The 19,707-nt window shown below is 34.7% G+C and overlaps 1 protein-coding gene across 7 annotated transcripts in view; it reads right to left on the bottom strand.

Moving 5' to 3' along the window:
- Positions 1-19,707, bottom strand: part of LOC144968285 (uncharacterized) — a 58,436-nt gene that overhangs the window by 32,654 nt on the left and 6,075 nt on the right. The gene's annotated exons all lie outside the window — the stretch shown is intronic.

The following is a 19,707-nucleotide window of genomic DNA, read 5'->3' on the forward strand; positions in this document are numbered from 1 at the left end:
AAATATTAATATCGCCGTTGAGGGATTAAAGCATCTCTTTAATTTTTCGAGTGAACGAAATGGACTTGTATTGTCAAGGTGTTGTCGCATTATGTCTCGTCGCTTTATTTTTTTTTGTTGTATTCTCTTTCGTGATTCATTTTTGATTACGTTTGGAATAATTAAAATCTACTGGTATTGTCATTTCATTGTGAGTGTGATTATTTGTGGTTGAATTTTTTTTTTTTTTAAGGTGAAAAAAAAAATTTAAAAAAAAATTAAAAAAAAAAATAAATAAATAAAATATATATATATATATATATATATATATATATATATATATATAATATATATATATATATATATATATATATATATAATATATGACCGAATCATCTTTGCCCCACCACTATAAATAGGCTAGAACCGCCACTGCGCCAAAGTCATAGTTTTGAGATCATCATTACTTATACGCACACTTAACACGCTCAAAATTGCTTGACTTTGTTTCAAGACGAAACAAGATCATAGTGGTCTATTTCATGGTTCGAGTCCATCTTTTCATCTTGGGATGATCTCTGTCACCCCCTGTTACCGTCAACTAAACACTGAATGTGTCGTCGCTGGCTTGGTGCGGAAAGAAGGCTACTTTGAAACAGAGTGACAACCTATCAAATTAGCAATTGCTACTGTCTCTTTAACTCTATAGAAAACAGGATAAGGCTATAATATGGTTCTCTGAACAAAGACAATAAAAGCAGTTGCCTATCACGCGAAGCAATCAGTCTCACAAATACTAAGTAAAACTAAAAAGTTTTAACACAGACGATTGAGAAACGGCATCAGTTCGTCAGGCATCCCGATGCAATACCTTCATCAAAATATTGTGATAAATTCTCATAAACAGTGAGACTGACCTAATCGGCTGCCTAAAAGATTAGTTTTGTTTTCTTCTTGAGGATAAAGAATGTCTTTTCGTTCCCGCGGTGTTGTTATAATATCTGTAGGATTCTAAACCTGGCGCATGGCCTCAATCGAATCATGCTTAATTTTAAAGTGAGGTTTGTCTATACATTGAATAGCACTGTCGACTTTAATTCCTAGCAAAGCAATTTGATCATATTTCGTGCAAAAAATCGCAATATAAAATCTTACTTTTTGTTTGTTTCTCTCCCCCCCCCCCCCCCCCCCCCCCCGCACACACACACACACACACACACACACACACAAACACACTCTTGGTATTGAAATGATGTGCATTCGCTTTACACAAGAGATCTAGACTAATTGACACGGGGAGCTTAGCAAGAGATGCAACAAACCTGTAACACAGTCTCCATTATGGAAACTACTGTGTTGGGATGTCCTTCCAGTGTAAAGCCCATTGAAAGTTAACTGTCCTGCTCTTGAAAAACATGTATTTAAAAAAAACTTGTCAGAAAACTCGAATGATCCTTGTCTTTGCAAAAACTTTCAAACCTGGGACTTCACCTACCAATATTTGAAGAACGAGTTTTCTGGTAAAATATTTAAATATATATTTTTCCAATATACGGCAGTTAACTAGTTAATTAACACAACCATTTACCTCTTTACCCGTGTGAGAGAGTAGCTTGCCCTTTCCTACTTCACTATCCCTCCGTTCCTCTCTATCCTCAAAGACATCTTTCTGTCACAGCAGTCACCACCCCCCCCCCCCCCCCCCCCCCCCCGCCCTCCCTTTTTTTTTCGCCCTCGTCTTTGATCTCTTTGTCCTCTCATATCGTCGTCCACTCAATTTCTATTTATCCATCAGTATATATTTAATTTGGTCATTTTTATTTCCTATCGCTCCCCCCCCCCCCTCCCCCCCTTTTTTTTTTTCATGTTGTCTAACCCACTCATTCTCATATGAAATCATTTATTCTTACATAACATGTGTGCGCAAACATAAATAACTGATATTCATTGACATATTAAATCCAAGTGCACATAAGCACCTTATTGACTTTGAACAACAACATAGGATGACTTTTTGAACTTCTTGATGCTTTTGAAGGATATTTTTAGGCTTTTAATCGTAACATCCATTGGCTTTTTCCTTCACTTAACACCAGTTTTGCAATCAAAATCTTAACATGACATTCTATAAAGCAACAGATAGGTGGGAAAAAGCAAGAGGACTGTTCTAACATGGTAAAAATTGTACATAAAAAATCAATAGGTATGCTATCAAACTGAAATTGGGACCAATAAGATAAAGAGTAATTTTCCGAGGCAAAAGAAATATCATAATAACAATGTGTTGATTCGTTTCGTTTTTCTGTTATTTCAATTTCATAACTGTTCACCTAAAAATCCTCTGAATTTTAGGATTACTGAAACAGCCACATCTACCTATAGATAGTATGCAGATGACGTCACTCAGGCCTTTGTTATTGTTTTTGCCATCCGCGTTTGTGAGTTGTTCTCACTAAACTGTATTAACAAGACTATAAAAGTTCATGGTTACACAGAGTTTGTCTGTTGGTCTGTTATACTTCCGGATGGCAATGTTGTGAACTCCTTGGACAAGCGCATTCTGTCTATAGATAGTATGCAGATGACGTCACTCAGGCCTTTGTTATTGTTTTTGCCATCCGCGTTTGTGAGTTGTTCTCACTAAACTGTATTAACCAGACTATAAAAGTTCATGGTTACACACAGTTTGTGTGTTGGTCCGTTATACTTCCGGATGGCAATGTTGTGAACTCCTTGGCCAAGCGCATTCTATCTATACAATAGGAAAAGGCGGAAAAACCAACACACGGTAGGGCTGTTCCTACCCGGGTAATTTATTACCCGGGTAGGATCCGGGTAATGGTTCCCAATTACCCGGGTACCCGGGTACCCGCTATGAAAAAAAGGGGGGGAGGGCTGATATGGCGGTTTTTTTTGTTTGTCTGTTTGTTTTTTTGTTTGTTTGTTTTTTTTTGTGTTGTTTTTTTTTCTTTTTTTTTTTTTTAAGCATATCTTTATTTGAACAAACTGTAGAAAAAGATATAACAAACTATTAAGAATCAAAACAACAAATAAAGACTTTGCAACAACTCAACGATTGAGAAAATCAAGGCAAAAGGCAAAAGGGGTATAAAAAAAAAACTTCCTTCATTAGCAATTCTTATTCAAAAAGATCTTATTCCTAGCTATTAGAAAGCCCATAATGTATAATCAATAATTTTATTTTGATTACGGATAGTTTTTTAAAAACTTAAATATGATTGAATTATATTCTATAAACCAATAAAATAACGTATTAAAGAGAAATTGAAAAATACCCGGGTACCCGACGATTCTACCCGGGTACCCGAAATATTCTGCAATACCCGGGTACTCGGGTAGGACCCGGGTACCCGCACAGCCCTAACACACGGACACATCCGCAATAAAGTGTAGCTACAATATATCACATGTATTGTAACTAATGTCCCTTTTGTGCCGACTTACTAAGCATTAATTGTAAATAAAAATAACGAAAAGCGAAAGTACATTCTTGTGGCATAACAAGATAAAACATGCCATATTTTTTTCCCCGTCACGCGTTAAGGAGATCTCCTAGGAATGAAGTAAAAAATGTGGACCAAACAATACCGAATGTGTGTGTGTGTCCCTATACTACTATGTGAAACGAAACGGTGAATAAAGATGTCAACCTTGAGCAATGAATAAATACATCACTTTACATTCTTTTGCTCAATTTTGACGATTGTAAACTATTGGTAAGATTACTCATTAGCTAAGGGTCAACTTATTTTATTTTTAGAAGTCTCGGGTTTAAGTCTGAATGGCAAGTTGGGAAACATCTTAATCTGTTGATATACGAAGTATAAGTTTACTTGTCGAAATTGGAAAGTGCATTTGTCAAAAATAATCAACGACACATAAAAGTGTCAAACACAGTGGCGGTTCTAGCCTATTTACAGTGGTGGGGCAAAGATGATTCGGTCATATATATATATATATATATATATATATATATATATATATATATATATATATATATATATATATATATATATTATATATATATATATACATATATATTTTTTATTATTTATTTTTATTTATTTTTATTTTTTTTATTTTTTATTTTTTTTTTACTTATCTTTATATTTTTTTTAAATTTATTTATTTATTTATTTATTTTTTAATTATTTTTTTTTAATAATTATTATTTTTCACTTTTAAAAAATAATATTTCAACCACAAATAATCACATTCAAAATGAAATGACAATACCAGTAGATTTTAATTATTCCAAACGTAATCAAAAATGAATCAGGAAAGAGAATACAACTAAAAAATAAAGCGACGAGACATAATGCGACAACACCTTGACAATACAAGTCCATTTCGTTCACTCGAAAAATTAAAGATTTGCTTTAATCCATCAACGGCGAGATTAATATTTCTGTTACATGACTGGTTTTCAGTAGTATGTAGTAACCTTAAAGTTTTAATCGAGAAGCAACAACAGCGATACGACTCGAGTTTCATTCAGAGCTCAAATTGCATTTCACTGCTGTCTTGATGATTAGAATGATTGTGCCGGTGGTGGTAATGGTTGGAATAGTGGTAGCGGTGGTGGTGGTGGTGGAGGAGGATGTAATTATGGTAGTGGTTTTGGTGGTGCTGTTGGTTAGAATGATAGTTGTGGAGACGATGAAGGAAATTGTATGATGATGTTGATATTGTTTTTATTGCTATTGTAGTACTTGTTGTTAATATTGTTGTTGTTGTTGTTAATGATGATGATGATGATGATGATGATGATGATGATGATGATGATGATGATGATGATGATTATGATGACAACGACGATGTCGTCGACAATGATGGTTACCATACGATATTACAAAGTTTATTCAATCTTAGACTTTCGACAATAAATCATACAATTTGATGACAACATACATGAAAGTGGAAAAAAATGGTAAATGGAACCAAACAATAAACTGATACCATTAATAACCACAAAAAATTCAACAATAGTAATACCACCAATACGTACAATAATAATAATAATAATAATAATAATAATAATAATAATAATAATAATAATAATAATAATAATAATAATAATAATAATAATAATAATAATAATAATAATAATAATAATAATAATATAATAATATTAATAATAACAATAATGATGACAATAACAATAATAATAATGATAATAATAATAATAATAATAATAATAATAATAATAATAATAATAATAATAATAATAATAATAATAATAATAATAATAATAATAATAATAATAATAATAATAATGATAATGATAATGATAATAATAATAACAATAATAATAATACCATCATCATTACTACTACCACCACCGCTACCACTATCACTACCACCATCACATCATTATTACGTTTCCAATCATTTTTTCTCGTTTTTAAAAAATTGATATCTATCAAAAGAGACGAAATTCCGGTGATTTTGTTAAAGGGTAGTTAAAATATCTACGATTTTATTAACCCTGAAAACTACGATTTTTATTTTCCTATTTCAAGTAGGCAGGTCTGCTATGACAAGTATCAGTTCCATAGTCAAAATAAGACAAACAAAAACAAAGTTTATTTAATCTTAGGCTTTCGCCAATACTTCATACAATACAATTAAGACAAAATAATGTTACCAATCTCTCCTCATGCATTCGTTAGACTATAACAATAACGACCGTGTTATCTTTACTCCTTACCCAACCAACTAGCTCGCCTCTTCATCGCGAACTATCTTATGTATGTATTAGCTTCAGGACGGGCAAGTACGGAATCTGCCCACCCTTCCGTATTTCCTCTATAACTTAGTTAGAATTCAACTCTCTCCTTTCTCAGAAGAGTATTTCTCGTATACTAATTCAATTGTTGAGAGAAAACCAAAATGGTGGTTGTATTTTATATATTTATTTAGTCGTGACTTTTGAATAAAAGTGTTTTATTAGACGGAATACAATAGAAAATTGCATTGTTTTGCAAAATTATTTTGTCTGGCAATAAAAATACAGCGGTAATTACTTTAAGAATTAAAAAAAAAAACTAACAAATTAATTTGTTAAAAAAACAAAACAAAAAAAAAACAACCCCAAAACAACAACAACAACAAAAAACAAATAAGAAAGCAATTTAAATAAATGAGTTTTGAGAAGCACTAAAGAAAACGAGAAAAAAAGAAAAGTTTAAATGGATAAACAAATATATAAAAACAACACAAATTAATACTAAATTGATATAAAATTAGTAAATTAATAAATTTAATTCAATACTGGAACATTCCCAAAGTCATTACATCAATGGTACCAGCACAAGTAAAGCAATAAATAAGAAAAGGTTCGTTTGCCAAAATCTCTATTTAGTGTACACTGGTTTATAAGGTGGGCTCATTTGAATTAGCCCGACCTAGTACTAGAGAGGCCAGACAGCAAAAATCGGAGTTAGTTCACTGTCAGACGACGTGACGATGAGATGACGATGTGGGCGGAGTGGAGTGGTTGGGGGTGGGGGGGGGTGATAAAAAGAACAGGAGCGTATCCTGGTTTATGTATTACGGGATGCATGGTGATTCTCAATCTATCAAAAATACACACAAATTGATTTCAATACGAAGTATCAAGTTTAAGTACTAACTTTTAAAATTATCTAATTTAAATTAGATTATTTCGGACCTGGTAATACAGCATATAACTTGAAAAAACAGGCTGGTATTTGCCCACCCTGCCCATTATTACCAGCCGTCCCTGGTCAAACAGACAACGGTTTCTGCTCTTGAAATATAGTGCGATTTCAAATAGCTCACTTAGAAAATAAGTTAATCATTGTAATCCACATTTAGCATGATGAAGTATTTTTTTAATCCATATAAATGTACAAATTATATATCATTTTTTTAACAAAGACATTCTTACCAACTTCAACGTCGACAAAGCTTTCCATGCATTCAATAGCAACACTGACAAATTGACAATTCATTGACATCGCACACAACTGTCCTTGGCGGATTTATGTCTTTGTGATTTGTCAATGTTTCCATGGTTTTATCACCGTAAACGTTGCATGTCATGTACCAAAGTAATCTCATGGCACGCCGTAGAAAAGTACATAAAGTATGTATTCCATCAGAGCCACGTGGTCCATGAAGTCATAATTAATATAAATGTCTGTAATCAAACATATTCCACAGAACAAGTTACCCAATTACTGAAGGTGGACAAAGGTGTAAGAAAAAATAATTCTCTTTGCAACTTAAGACCCCGACACACTTACACGCTGATTAAACACATATTACTCAGGCCAGGATTCGTTTCGTCCAATTTCGTCAATTTGATTGACCTCAATATGTGAAAAAGACTCAAATATGATGCCTCAAAGCTAGGACCACTAGCACTTTAAATAGGAGGAATCGATAATTGAATGTACAATTAAGTATGTAAAAATTGTCTAAAGATCGAGGCTAAGATCTTTCTGATGATATATCTGACGATAAACATCCACTTTTGATATTAATGATTGTCTACTTCTTCTCACTATTTGTTTTCGTCAGTCACAGGCTTTGCCACATTAATATTAATGACCATCTCTACAATCTCAAAAATTCTCAAACTTGAGCTTTGATGTTGACAGTTGACGTTCCCTGTGTCAGTTATGTTTTGGTCGCTTTCTTTGATCGTTCCTATTTGTTCCTGTTTTTATATTATTTTGGCCTTGACATTAAGTATTATTTGGGAAATCCCCGACCCACCCTTCGGTGGTCATGTCTGTGTTGTGCGGCTATGTAGTCTTGTGGTATGACATTCGCTTTCGGATCGGAAGGTCCTGGGTTCGAGCCTCGCTCGGTGCATGGTTGAGTCATTGGAAAAGACTCTTTACTCACATTCTCACCGTGCTCAAGTGTAAAATGAGTACGTGGCTGTTAACAGCGTTGTCTCTGTCCGAAAAAAAAAAATTGCAATATCGCCTAACAGGCGTCTTGTCTCGTTATACATGTTGACTGTTGCTGTTGGTCAGTGACCCCTTGTAAAGCGATTTGAGCACGTTTAGTGGATATTGCTCTATATAAAAGCTCAAGTTTGAGAATTTTTGAGATTGTGTTGCAAAAGTCATGGTTTTAGTTGAATTACATTTGTTATATCAATCCAAGCATTTTTAAAAAATGTCTCTTAATGGGCACAATTAATTGTCATCGACTTGTTTACAGTGTGGATACAGCAATTGCAAATGATTTATCCTCCGTCTTCAGTGGAATACGAGTTTTCCCTATCCCAGCAACCTGATATCTTAAATCTTATATATTCTGTTCGAAAAATTGTATAATTCACTATTTACAAAACAAAATAATCCCAATGATTGTTATTTCCCTTCATGATACGTGTTTTATTTGTATATGTTTTGGGTTTTTCTTACAAACTAAAAAATTAAAAGAAAAAGTGAAGAGGGCAAAGTCAAATAAAGGTTCGGGATCGTTAAGAAACAAATTAAGGCGACACACACACACACACACACACACACACACACGCGCAAACACACAACACATAACCTCGCATACACAGTATTTACAGACATTCGGAAAGGTTTGCAATTTTCAGTCACAATATTGAAACAATACACATGTATACACATAGTTTTACCAACCTCCTCACAAAACACAAACACACACACACACACACATTCATACATACATACATACACACACACATACGCATATGAAAATACACGAACAAACACACAAAACACAAACACACACAGGCACACACACACACACACGACAAACCTTATCATAATCATCGCCAATCCGGGGATTGATCAGTGACAGGACATACATCATGTTACAACAGAACATGGAGATTACGTTTCATACACACACTAAAATACTTTTATGTAACTGGATTGGTGTGTGTCCGAATTTCCAGTATAATTTCCATCATGTACTCGAACTATACTTTCATTTATAACTATCCATATAAGAGGGTGATTTACGATGAAAACTGTACCGAGCCATATTCGGCATTAAGTCTGGGTACTTAAAATTAGTTTGTTATAAAATTTGGGTTTGAGAGTATGATTTATTTCATAAACTTCAAAAGCCTTGAATTTTATTTATTTTCTTTTACGCGGTTCCATGCAACAATAACAACAGCAACAACAACAACAACAACAACAATAACAATAGGCAAGGATACCAAAAATGTTGAGAAAATTTCGAAATTATTTTAAATCTACTTTACAGAAAGGCCTTGGCCCTCTCCCTAGGATAATAATATATATGAGGGTATAAGTAGCCCGAATGACTTGGGTTTGTTTTTGTTTGTTTTGTTGTTTTTTTTTTTGGGGGGGGGGGTTGGTATTTTTTTGTTTGTTTGTTTTGTTTTGTTTTGTTTTGTTTTCCAATGTCAAATTATGCGCAGTAAATAATTGCGGTTGTAAAATAACCAGTGGCCGCCGAAGAAGCCACTCTGCAAAAATGTGGAATTTTCACTTTAAAAACAGATAAGAATGGTTTTCTATTAGACTTTGTAGGCAAGAATATGATCCTCGATTTGCGACTTACAGATTAAAGTTTGAATCCCGATGTGGGAATGCCCAAAGTTGAGTGCTTGAAAACAGTATTAGGCGGGTAAGTGTTATCTGTGCTGGAAATACAAAACGTGTAACAAAACGTGTCATAAGCCGGATGCAAAATCCTATAGATAGAATGAAGTTGACGTCACTCAGTCTTTGTTATTGTTTTTTGCCATCTGCGTTTGTGAGTAATTCTCACTAAACTTTATTAACCAGACTATAAACATTCAAGGTTACACATAGTTTTGTGTGTTGGTCCGTTATACTTCAGGATAGCAATGTTGTGAGCTCCTTGGCCAAGTGCATACTATCCATACGTTCAGTGTTACTGTTGTTGTAAAGCGCTCTTAGTATGTTTAGAGGATATAACCGTAGCTATCGCTAAATTAACGATGGCTACGATATTCCCCACTCTTTATATTTTTCTATATCATTGTGTTAAATGCTCTCTGGTTGATTCACTCCACAGATCTCGGTCATTCTGTGGTTCTTTAAATTCTCTTACGACCTAGAATTCATAATGGCCCTTTGTTTCGCCAGCTTGTCATAGGATAAAATTAAGCGATATTGAGCGCAGTCAGATATCGATTAGGGTGAAATTGATAGAAAAATAAGTCTAGCCCAAGCAGAGAGTCCTTGAGTGAGGCACCTCAGACATAACCACGCACGACTCGGCTGGAAATGACTGCTCAAATAACTGAATCAACACACGATTTAACAATCTGGTAAACTTTGTATTTATAGATAGTAATGCGCTTGACTAAGAAGCTCAGAACATTGTCATCCGGAAGTATAGCGGACCACCACACAAAACTACGAGGGCTCTTTCATAATTAACCGAAAAATGCCTGTACAATCCGCGTTTTTTATGCTATCAACAAAATTCTTGCACGTGTTCATACCTTGACTCGTCCTTCATTTCTCTACGTAACAGCCAAGTCTGTCGACACATTTCTGCCAACGCCGCACCATGGAATAGATACCCTCTCGGAAGAAATTTCCGTCAAGGTTTTGTAGCCATTTCCGCACATGGTCAACAAGCTCTTCATCGACATCAAAGCGCTTTCCTGCCAGCTCACTTTTCAGTGGCCCAAAGAGGTGATAATCAGATGGTGCGAGGTCTGGACTGTGTGGTGGGTGTGGTTAAATCTCCCATCCATATTTCTCTAGCCAACCTTGCGTCACTCGTGCTGTGTGGGGTGTAGCGTTGTCGTGTTGCAAAATGACCCCGTTGGTCAACTGCCCTGGGCGCTTTCTGCGAATGGCCTCCCTAAGCTTGTCAAGAGTTTGGCAGTACCTTGCAGCATTGATTGTTTCTCCAGGTTGTAAGGTTTCGAACAGAATAACACCACGACTGTCCCAGAAAACAGTTCCCATTATTTTCTTTGCTGACCGCATGACTTTGAATTTCTTCGCGACAGGTGAGGATGGATGTTTCCATGTCATCGAATCTTGCTTTGTTTCTGGGATGCAATGGTGCAACGAAGTCTCATCACCGGTGACTATGCTGTCAAGAAAAGTCACATCCTACCCTAGAAAGTCTCCGCCGGCGTTGGCAGTATGCCCGTGAACCCTGCGTGAGCTCTTGCTTCTTCTCAAAAGTTCCCTGCAGATGTCCAATCTTTGTTCTTTATGATTGTCTGTCAATTGCTTAGGAACCCATCTTGCGCTGACTTTTCTGTAGCCAAGTTCATCAAATACAATTCTATGGGCAGAAGTTTCCGAAATTTCAAGACTGCTTGCGATTTCATGAAGTTTCAACCTCCTGTCTTGACGAATAAACTCATCAACTCGCTTCACATTGTCTTCTGACGTCGCAGTTATCGAACGCCCTCTCCCTTCCCTGTCTGTCAAGTCGGAATGGCCGGCTTCAAACAAATTACACCAGTAATAGACTTGTGTACGGCTTATAACATGCTCACCATATACACTCTGAAGTTCTTTATGAATTTCGGTAGGATTCAGACTTTTGGCGTTCAAAAAACGTATGACAGCTCTGAGTTCCTCCTTTGACCAAGTTTCAAGGTGGGCCGCCATCTTTAAAATCGTCTAGAAATTCATTGTGCAAAATGATGCACTTCATAATTTTTGGGAATATCCGTAAGGAAATAAGGAATATTATGTCGTTTACAGAATTAAAAAATCTCCACTGGTTGCTGAGCAATGGGCATTTTTCGGTTATTTCTGAAAGAGCCCTCGTATGTGTAACCATGAACGTTTATAGTCTGGTTAATACAGTTTAGTAAGAAGTACTCATAAACGTGGATGGCAAAAAACAATAACAAAGACCTGAGTGACGTCATCCTCGTTCTATCTATAGATAGAATGAAGTTGACGTCACTCAGGTCTTTGTTATTGCTTTTTGCAATCCACGTTTATGAGTAATTCTCACAAGACGGTATTAACCAGACTATAAACGTTCAAGATTACACATAGTTTTGTGTGTTGGTCCGTTTTATTTCCGGATGGCAATGTTGTGAGTATCTTAGCCAAGCGCATACTATCTATAGTGCGGCTTGTCAGAGTTCGGTAGTATTGATGCTTTGTGTTTATGATAAATACTCATAACATCCACCAGCCGAATATAACGGACAGATACACACAACTCTGTGTAACCTTAAATGTTAGGGGTCTGATAAATGCAATTCAGTCAGAACTAGTCATAATAATGGTCGGCTAAAAACAGTAACAAAGAGGTGAGTGCCGTCAATGTTATTCCTTCTATAGATAGTTCGAAGATGACGTCACTCAAGCCCTTGTTATTGTATTTTGCCATCCGCGTTTGTGAGTGATACTCACTAAACTGTATTATCCCGACTATAAAAGTTCATGGTTACACATAGTTTTGTGTGTTGATCCTTTATACTTCCGGATGGCAATGTTATGAGCTTCTTAGCCAAGCGCATACTATCTATAATACGATGTATAGATAGTTCGAAGATGACGTCACTCAGGCCTTTGTTATTGTTTTTGCCATCCGTGTTTGTGAGTTGTTCTCACTAAACTGTATTAACCAGACTATAAAAGTTCATGGTTACACATAGTTTTGTGTGTTGATCCTTTATACTTCCGGATGGCAATGTTGTGAACTCCTTGGCCAAGCGCATTCTATCTATAGAATTTTGTGAGAACTGATCACTTCTCTAGCTGGCAAAACAAACAAACAAACAAACAAACACAAGCAGAAAACTGTACAGTGGTCAGTGACGTCAAGTGTATAATGTCCAATGACCAGGCAATACGGACCAAATGAACCTTCACATCCTAACATCATACATGTGTATGGTGTATAACATGTTGCATGAATCCTTTTAATATACTCATTATAACCCCTTAACCAGTAAACTGCCGTACTCTGGAAATACATATATTTAAAAATTCGGCCAGAAAACTCGTCCTTCAAATATCGATCGATTTAATTGAACCTCATCTAGACCAAAAAGACTCTCAAACGGGGATCTTAACCCGTAGTTATAATATATAGGCAGAAATAAAAAATATGGACATTTACACATATCAAATTTCAACAAGTTGACCATGCTCAATGCGACACACATAATAATATGTGGTCCATCGCCGCAAACAAGTATTCTGTCGTACTCTGAAATAATAATAATAATAATAATAATAATAATAATAATAATAATAATAATAATAAATAATAATAATAATAATAAATAATAAATAATAATAATAATAATAATAATAATAATGATAATAATAATAATGATGATGATGATGATAATAATAATAATAATAATAATAATAATAATAATAATAATAATAATAATAATAATAATAATAATAATAATAATAATAATAATAATAATAATAATAATAATAAAACAAAACACGTATAAAATTTTGGCCAGAAAACTAGTTATAATACATATTTTGTCCCAGAGTACAACAGTTGTATCGTGGCCATTTACAGACAAAAACTGAAGTTTTAAATAAATAATACGAGACTCAAGGTACATTAACCTGTTCTTGGTGTGTCTGATCATCGTAGATTTAAATTAACATTTCCACATCGCCTGCTCTACCTGGACAAACATAAACAAAAATATGCGTTTTTTCCTTGTATTTGTCCACTATTTAAGTTAAGGGTTGTCGTACCCATAATCGCGTCATGCAATGTTTGATTTGATTGATGGATTGATTGATTGATTGATTAATTGATGACTCTAAGTCTCCCGTAATTAGCTTGATCGTTTTTGATTAGCGTGGGCATAAGTTGTTTTGTGTGTGTGTGTGTGTGTGTGTGTGTGTGTGTGTGTATGTGTGTGTTTGTGTATTCGTGTTTGTGTGCGCATTTTGTGATATGTGTCTTTTCGTACGTAGTAAGTGGTTCTTTGCAGTAATGTGTTGTCATCTTATCATTTTATGACATTGTAAAATGCTAACATTACTTCCCTCTCACCCCTTTATCTCTCGTTTCATCTATTCCACTCATCCACCTCTATCCCCCCCCCCCCTCTCTCTCTCTCTCTCTCTCTCTCTCTCTCTCTCTCTCTCTCTCTCTCTCTCTCTCTCTCTAGAATCCCTCTATTTCAATTTGTTTTATTTGTTTTTATGTGTTTAACGGCGCTTACAACACTATGTAGGTCCTTTAAGCGCCAGTTTCTAGCTTTTTTCAATTTTTATCGGCTTTGAAAGGCCATGGCTGCTCAATCGTGTTAAAACTGTTGTAATAAAATTTTATAAAAGCATAATAGTTACATGTTTGTTATTTTAATATGTGTATTTACAATTTCTGCAGGAGAAACATTCCTGCAGATACATTTCACTTTCTTTACTCTACGAATCTATCAATAATAACTCCTCTTTTACTTACATTCTGCATATTTCTCTTTCACTCACATATTTTTTGTATACAATTTATCACACTCTAATTCTAATAAACTGCCTTATCTTCTCCTGGGGAACCTTCCTTTTACCAGTGAGTGGCTATCAATTACACGGTAATTTCACATATAATTTAACATTCGACCGTTCAACAGACGTCAACATCGGATATAAAATGTAACCCACCATATCAAAACGACAATAATGTCTTAGTGAGCTTGATTCTTATAATTCATTTTAAAACTTTAACTAATGGAAGAAACAAAGTTGATCTCACTCAGATCTTTGTTATTAATTTTAGACAGCCTATTATCGATTAAATCTCACTAAAGTATATCGATCGTACTAGAAATATTAAAGGTTACACACATTTTTTCGTATTGGTCTGATTAATCTGACTGACGGATGTTGTGAGTGTTTATCTAAACGCATAACATCGTTAAAATAACAGATAAAATGCACCTTCGTTGGGGAATGGCGGTAGACGGGAGGTCCGCATAAAAGTACAGGAAGAGTAGATCCCATTTTGAGATCAAACAGGCCGAACTTGTGAGAACACATAGGATCTTTGAAAATTACTTCATGAGTTATTGTCTCTAATTCTATCCTTTTTTTATTAGCAACTAAATAATAGGGTAACCAGAAGGTCTGAGATTCGATCCCTTAGCGGGGTAGGGTGATTTTTGGGACGAATTTTTTTTTTATTGTATCTTTCTCTTTGCTTTTTCTTGCAGTGTCTCATAACACATGTTTACAAAACAATATGAATCAGCTGTCTTGGTTCGAAATTGTATTCACTCTTTGCTACCACAACACACACTGAGTAATATCTAGCTCTAGGAAACAATCTAAAAGCAACGGGGTCAGGGATCCATCAAGTGAATTACAACCGTTTTCATTCAATACGTATGCTGTGCATATGTCACAGACAAAGTGTACAACATAGGAATTATTGTTTTGATGCATCATGATGCACCACCTTCTATGATGTTGAGATGTAACCATGGAAACGACGACATCCAAGGGACGTGTTGGTATGATTCATGATTGATTATGACAAAACTTAGACAGCAATGACCAATATTGCCATAACGACTTGAGGCCATAAAATGGCCTATTTTAGTTTGGTCATATTTTTTATAACATCAAATATTAATAAAACAAGATGACTTAAAAATTATTGAGAAGTCTTAAATCTAAGGTTTCATTTAAGTCTGGATTCAAGAGTGTTTGACAAGTTGAGGGTCATCTTAGTTAAAATAATCTGGCCAAAATGAAAAAAGAGAGTTTATCGAGCCGTAAATGACAGACCACGACGCTGTTTCGATGGTCAGGATCAAGTACGATATATGTTCATGTAGATTGTATTATGGACACAAGTTGATAGATTTATTTGTAAACTGGCGAACACTCAGACAAAACTGTTTTCCCTCTCATTTCTGGTCGGCGAAACATCTTATTGAAGGAACGAAATTGTCGTAACTCAGATCTTTGCCATCCATTTTTGTGATTAGTTCTTACTAAATTCTATCAATCATACTACAAAAGATAATGATTAAATACAGTTTTGTGTGTAGGCACGTTATATTCTGTTGGCAAATGTTGTTAGTATTTTAGCTAAAAGCATAACATCAATATTTCGTATATCCTGGATAGATTACGACACCCTCTAACTCACCACAAAGTTTTAATGTTGAAATTGATTTTGAGTCTCAGTTTTAAAATTTTAAAATAAATTTGGCGACATCGTAAAATTGAAAATAAAATGTTTACTGGCTATATTAAGAAAATGATTTTTATGTGAATTGCTGTGTATAGGAGTGGTAACAATGTGTCTTAGACAAAGTATGAGGTCGTGAAGGATAGGATGAGATGGAGAAGAGTATGGAGAGAAGGGTTAGAAAGAGCAGGAGGATGAGGAGGAGGAGGAGAAGGAGGAGGAGGAGGAGGAGGAGGAGGAGGAGGAGGAGGAGGAGGAGGAGGAGGAGGAGGAGAGGAAGTAAAGAGAAGTAAAAGAAGGAAAAGAAGAAGAAGAAGAAGAAGAAGAAGAAGAAGAAGAAGAAGAAGAAGAAGAAGAAGAAGAAGAAGAAGAAGAAGAAGAAGAAGAAGAAGAAGAAGAAGCAGGAGGAGGAGAAGGAGGAGGAGGAGAAGAAGAAGAAGAAGAAGAAGAAGAAGAAGAAGAAGAAGAAGAAGAAGAAGAAGAAGAAGAAGAAGAGGAAGATGATGATGATGATGATGATGATGATGATGATGATGATGATGATGATGATAAAATAGAGGTGGTTGAGAAAGGGGTAGTGGTAGAGCACTTAGAGGAGAAAAAGGAGGATATAAAAAGGATAAGATAGGAAGAAGAAATATGTGTGTATGTGTGTGTGTGTGTGTGTGTATAAGAGATAAAATGTTTGGATCCAGATAAAATGGCCTTGAGCTTGTTCATAAAAGCGCAATAAAATGCTATTTGTTATTGTCATCATTAAAACAAAAACACGGTAAAGAGTCTGATAGATTCGTACCTGTGTAAACCAAGGTGACTTTAAAAAGTTGTGAAGAAAATACAACACAAAATGTATAGATGATTTCCCCCCTGTCAACTCTTATAAAAATTTACCATCAAAGAAAAAAAAAAGGTATAACTTCATGTAAATAGAAAACTAGTCGTGGAATGTAGAATGTAAAAGTGTCGTGTCAATAGCACGATTAATATGCCGATATACAGATATGATAAATGTAACTTGTGTTATTTATGGCTATTCTGTCATGTCGAAATGTGAATTAATGTGAATAACCCCTGTCAAATGGGCGTCGAATCCTGTCCATGTTAAGAAGTTAAAATCTTTCGGTCACACTCTCACAATTTTTTTTTTAAATATAATTTTGGCCAGAAAACTTTTACTTCAAATATCGGTCGATTAAAACGATCCCCAACTCTTGTCAAAATGTCTTGAATTTGAGAATTTTATGATTCAGATTTGAGACATTTTAAATAATGTGTGGGTCATTTTAATTGTAATCGATCGCTATTTGAAGCTTTAAAAATTCCGGCCAAATGTTAAAAAAGTGTTTTGTAAGAGCACGAAAGATTAATCGTTGATACCTACCACACGCCTCCCTTGGTTATAACAATGACCTCTCTATACTAGATATTGATGGGTATTAGGAAAACAAAGAGAACAAAAAAAAAAGATGGAGAGGGTGACGACAACGCCAATAAAACAGATCTTAACTTAACACATGCACATTTTGAGATGAATTTCACCTGTTTACCAACCATGTCCAACCAGCTTCACATCGCAATATCTAGAGAAGCTCGAAATTCACGTCCCTTAGCTCTTATTGTTTTAATCCAGTAATTTTTACGAATAGTTCTCACTAAATTGAATTAATCATACAATAAACATTTAGATAGAGGTGCCTAAATAAAGCGATAAGATGGATGGAGAAATAAAGTGAGTAAATGTGACTCATATAGAAGGGAACGACACAAAATAAACAACGTTTCGGCACTTGGCCATCGTCAGGAGACAAACAACAAAACACAAAATTGTGCAATAGTTTTTGTACGTTGGTACGTACATCCGGCTGGCGGGTGCTGTGAGTTATTCAACGCAATTCATAAATTCCCCAGAGTTTGTTAAATGAAAGCGAACTTCTGTTTCCCAAAATACAAACCTGATCTTAGGCTTTGGGTGTAATACGAGAACTTTAACAATAACAATGACTGCTTTAACTCTCCTCTCCTTTAACTCCTTCTTCTTCTTCTTCTTCTTCTTCTTCTTCTTCTTCTTCTTCTTCTTCTTCTTCTTCTTCTTCTTCTTCTTCTTCTTCTTCTTCTTCTGCTCCTCTTCCTTTCCCTCCTCCTCCTCCTCCTCCTCCTCCTCCTCCTCCTCCTCCTCCTCCTCCTCTCTCTTCTTCTTCTTCTTCTTCTTCTTCTTCTTCTTCTTCTTCTTCTTCTTCTTCTTCTTCTTCTTCTTTCTTTTATTATTTATTATTTTTATTTTTTATTATTATTATTATATTATATATTCTTTTCTACTTATTTCTTGAGCGTTTCTATCTCCATCCCTTGTTTCCAATTTTAACCCCATAGAATCCAACAATACTGTGTATCCAATATGTAAATATTGAACATGTAAATTGCATGTCTCACTAGGGAGGACCAGTACAATAAAAACGAAAGGTTTTTTTCAACCGCAGACATTTTACATTTGGATTTTGACTTGAGCAAACATTGATTAACCTCTTTAATAAGCTTGATCTTTTAATAGCGCAATACCCAATTAATGTGCTCAAATCGCTTTAAATCGTCCAAAGCCAAAAGAAAAAGGCAACATTTGGGACGAGTTTATTCGTCTATGAGATGTTATTACATTTTGTTTTTCACACAGACAATGCTGTTCTTCCAGATACTAATTATTCGCCTGAATGCTGTGAGAAAAAGATCTATAAAAGAGTGTATGAAACAATGCAAGACAAATGCAGAAAGAAAAATACAAGAAAAAAATTAACCTGCTTCCTCTGGGGATCGAACCTCAGATCTCCTGATACCAGGTGAAAGAATATGAGTAAGCAGCCGTTTCAATGACTCAATTTTGCACTAAACATAGCGAGAAACGAACAAGGGAACTACCAATCGGAAGGTGAGCGTCTTTATCATTGTTTTCACCATTGATAGCAATGGAAAATGCGCGACTTGGACCTCACTGAGAAAAGTATAACTTCGGGTGTATCATATTCAGTAATATATAATTTCCATTCAGGATCAATAAAGTATATCTTATCTTATCTTATGTTGAATCAAAATTAATTCTATTCTCAACTCCTCCACCTTAATCCATCCTCCCCCCCCCCCCCCCAAAAAAAAAAGAAAGCAAATGACATAAAGAAGTTTTCTATTAACTATGTGATCTCATTTTCTCGAATAAATATAATGTCTGAATGATTTAGATGTTAAAAATAGCATTCATACCTTTAAATATAAAAGTTGTGTGATAACTATAAACATTTTTAGGACAATATATATATATATATATATATATATATATATATATATATATATATATATATATATATATATATATTATATAACTACGCCTTCCACCACGGCATCATTAGATTTCATTGCCTGGGCATTCCATGAAGGAATATAGATAAGCCATCAAACAAAATGTCTGATATCGACAGGAATAACCAATTGTGTCCAAAGTGATAGATATAGATAGCTTAATAAGTGAAAAAAAATCATATTTCTGATTATTTTAATGGTAAATTCCAATTTCAGCATCCACTTTAACCC

This window comes from Berghia stephanieae, chromosome 3 (genome assembly GCF_034508935.2).
Source record: "Berghia stephanieae isolate SIO BIC M18660-M18661 chromosome 3, UCSD_Bste_1.3, whole genome shotgun sequence".
NCBI lineage: Eukaryota > Metazoa > Mollusca > Gastropoda > Nudibranchia > Aeolidiidae > Berghia > Berghia stephanieae.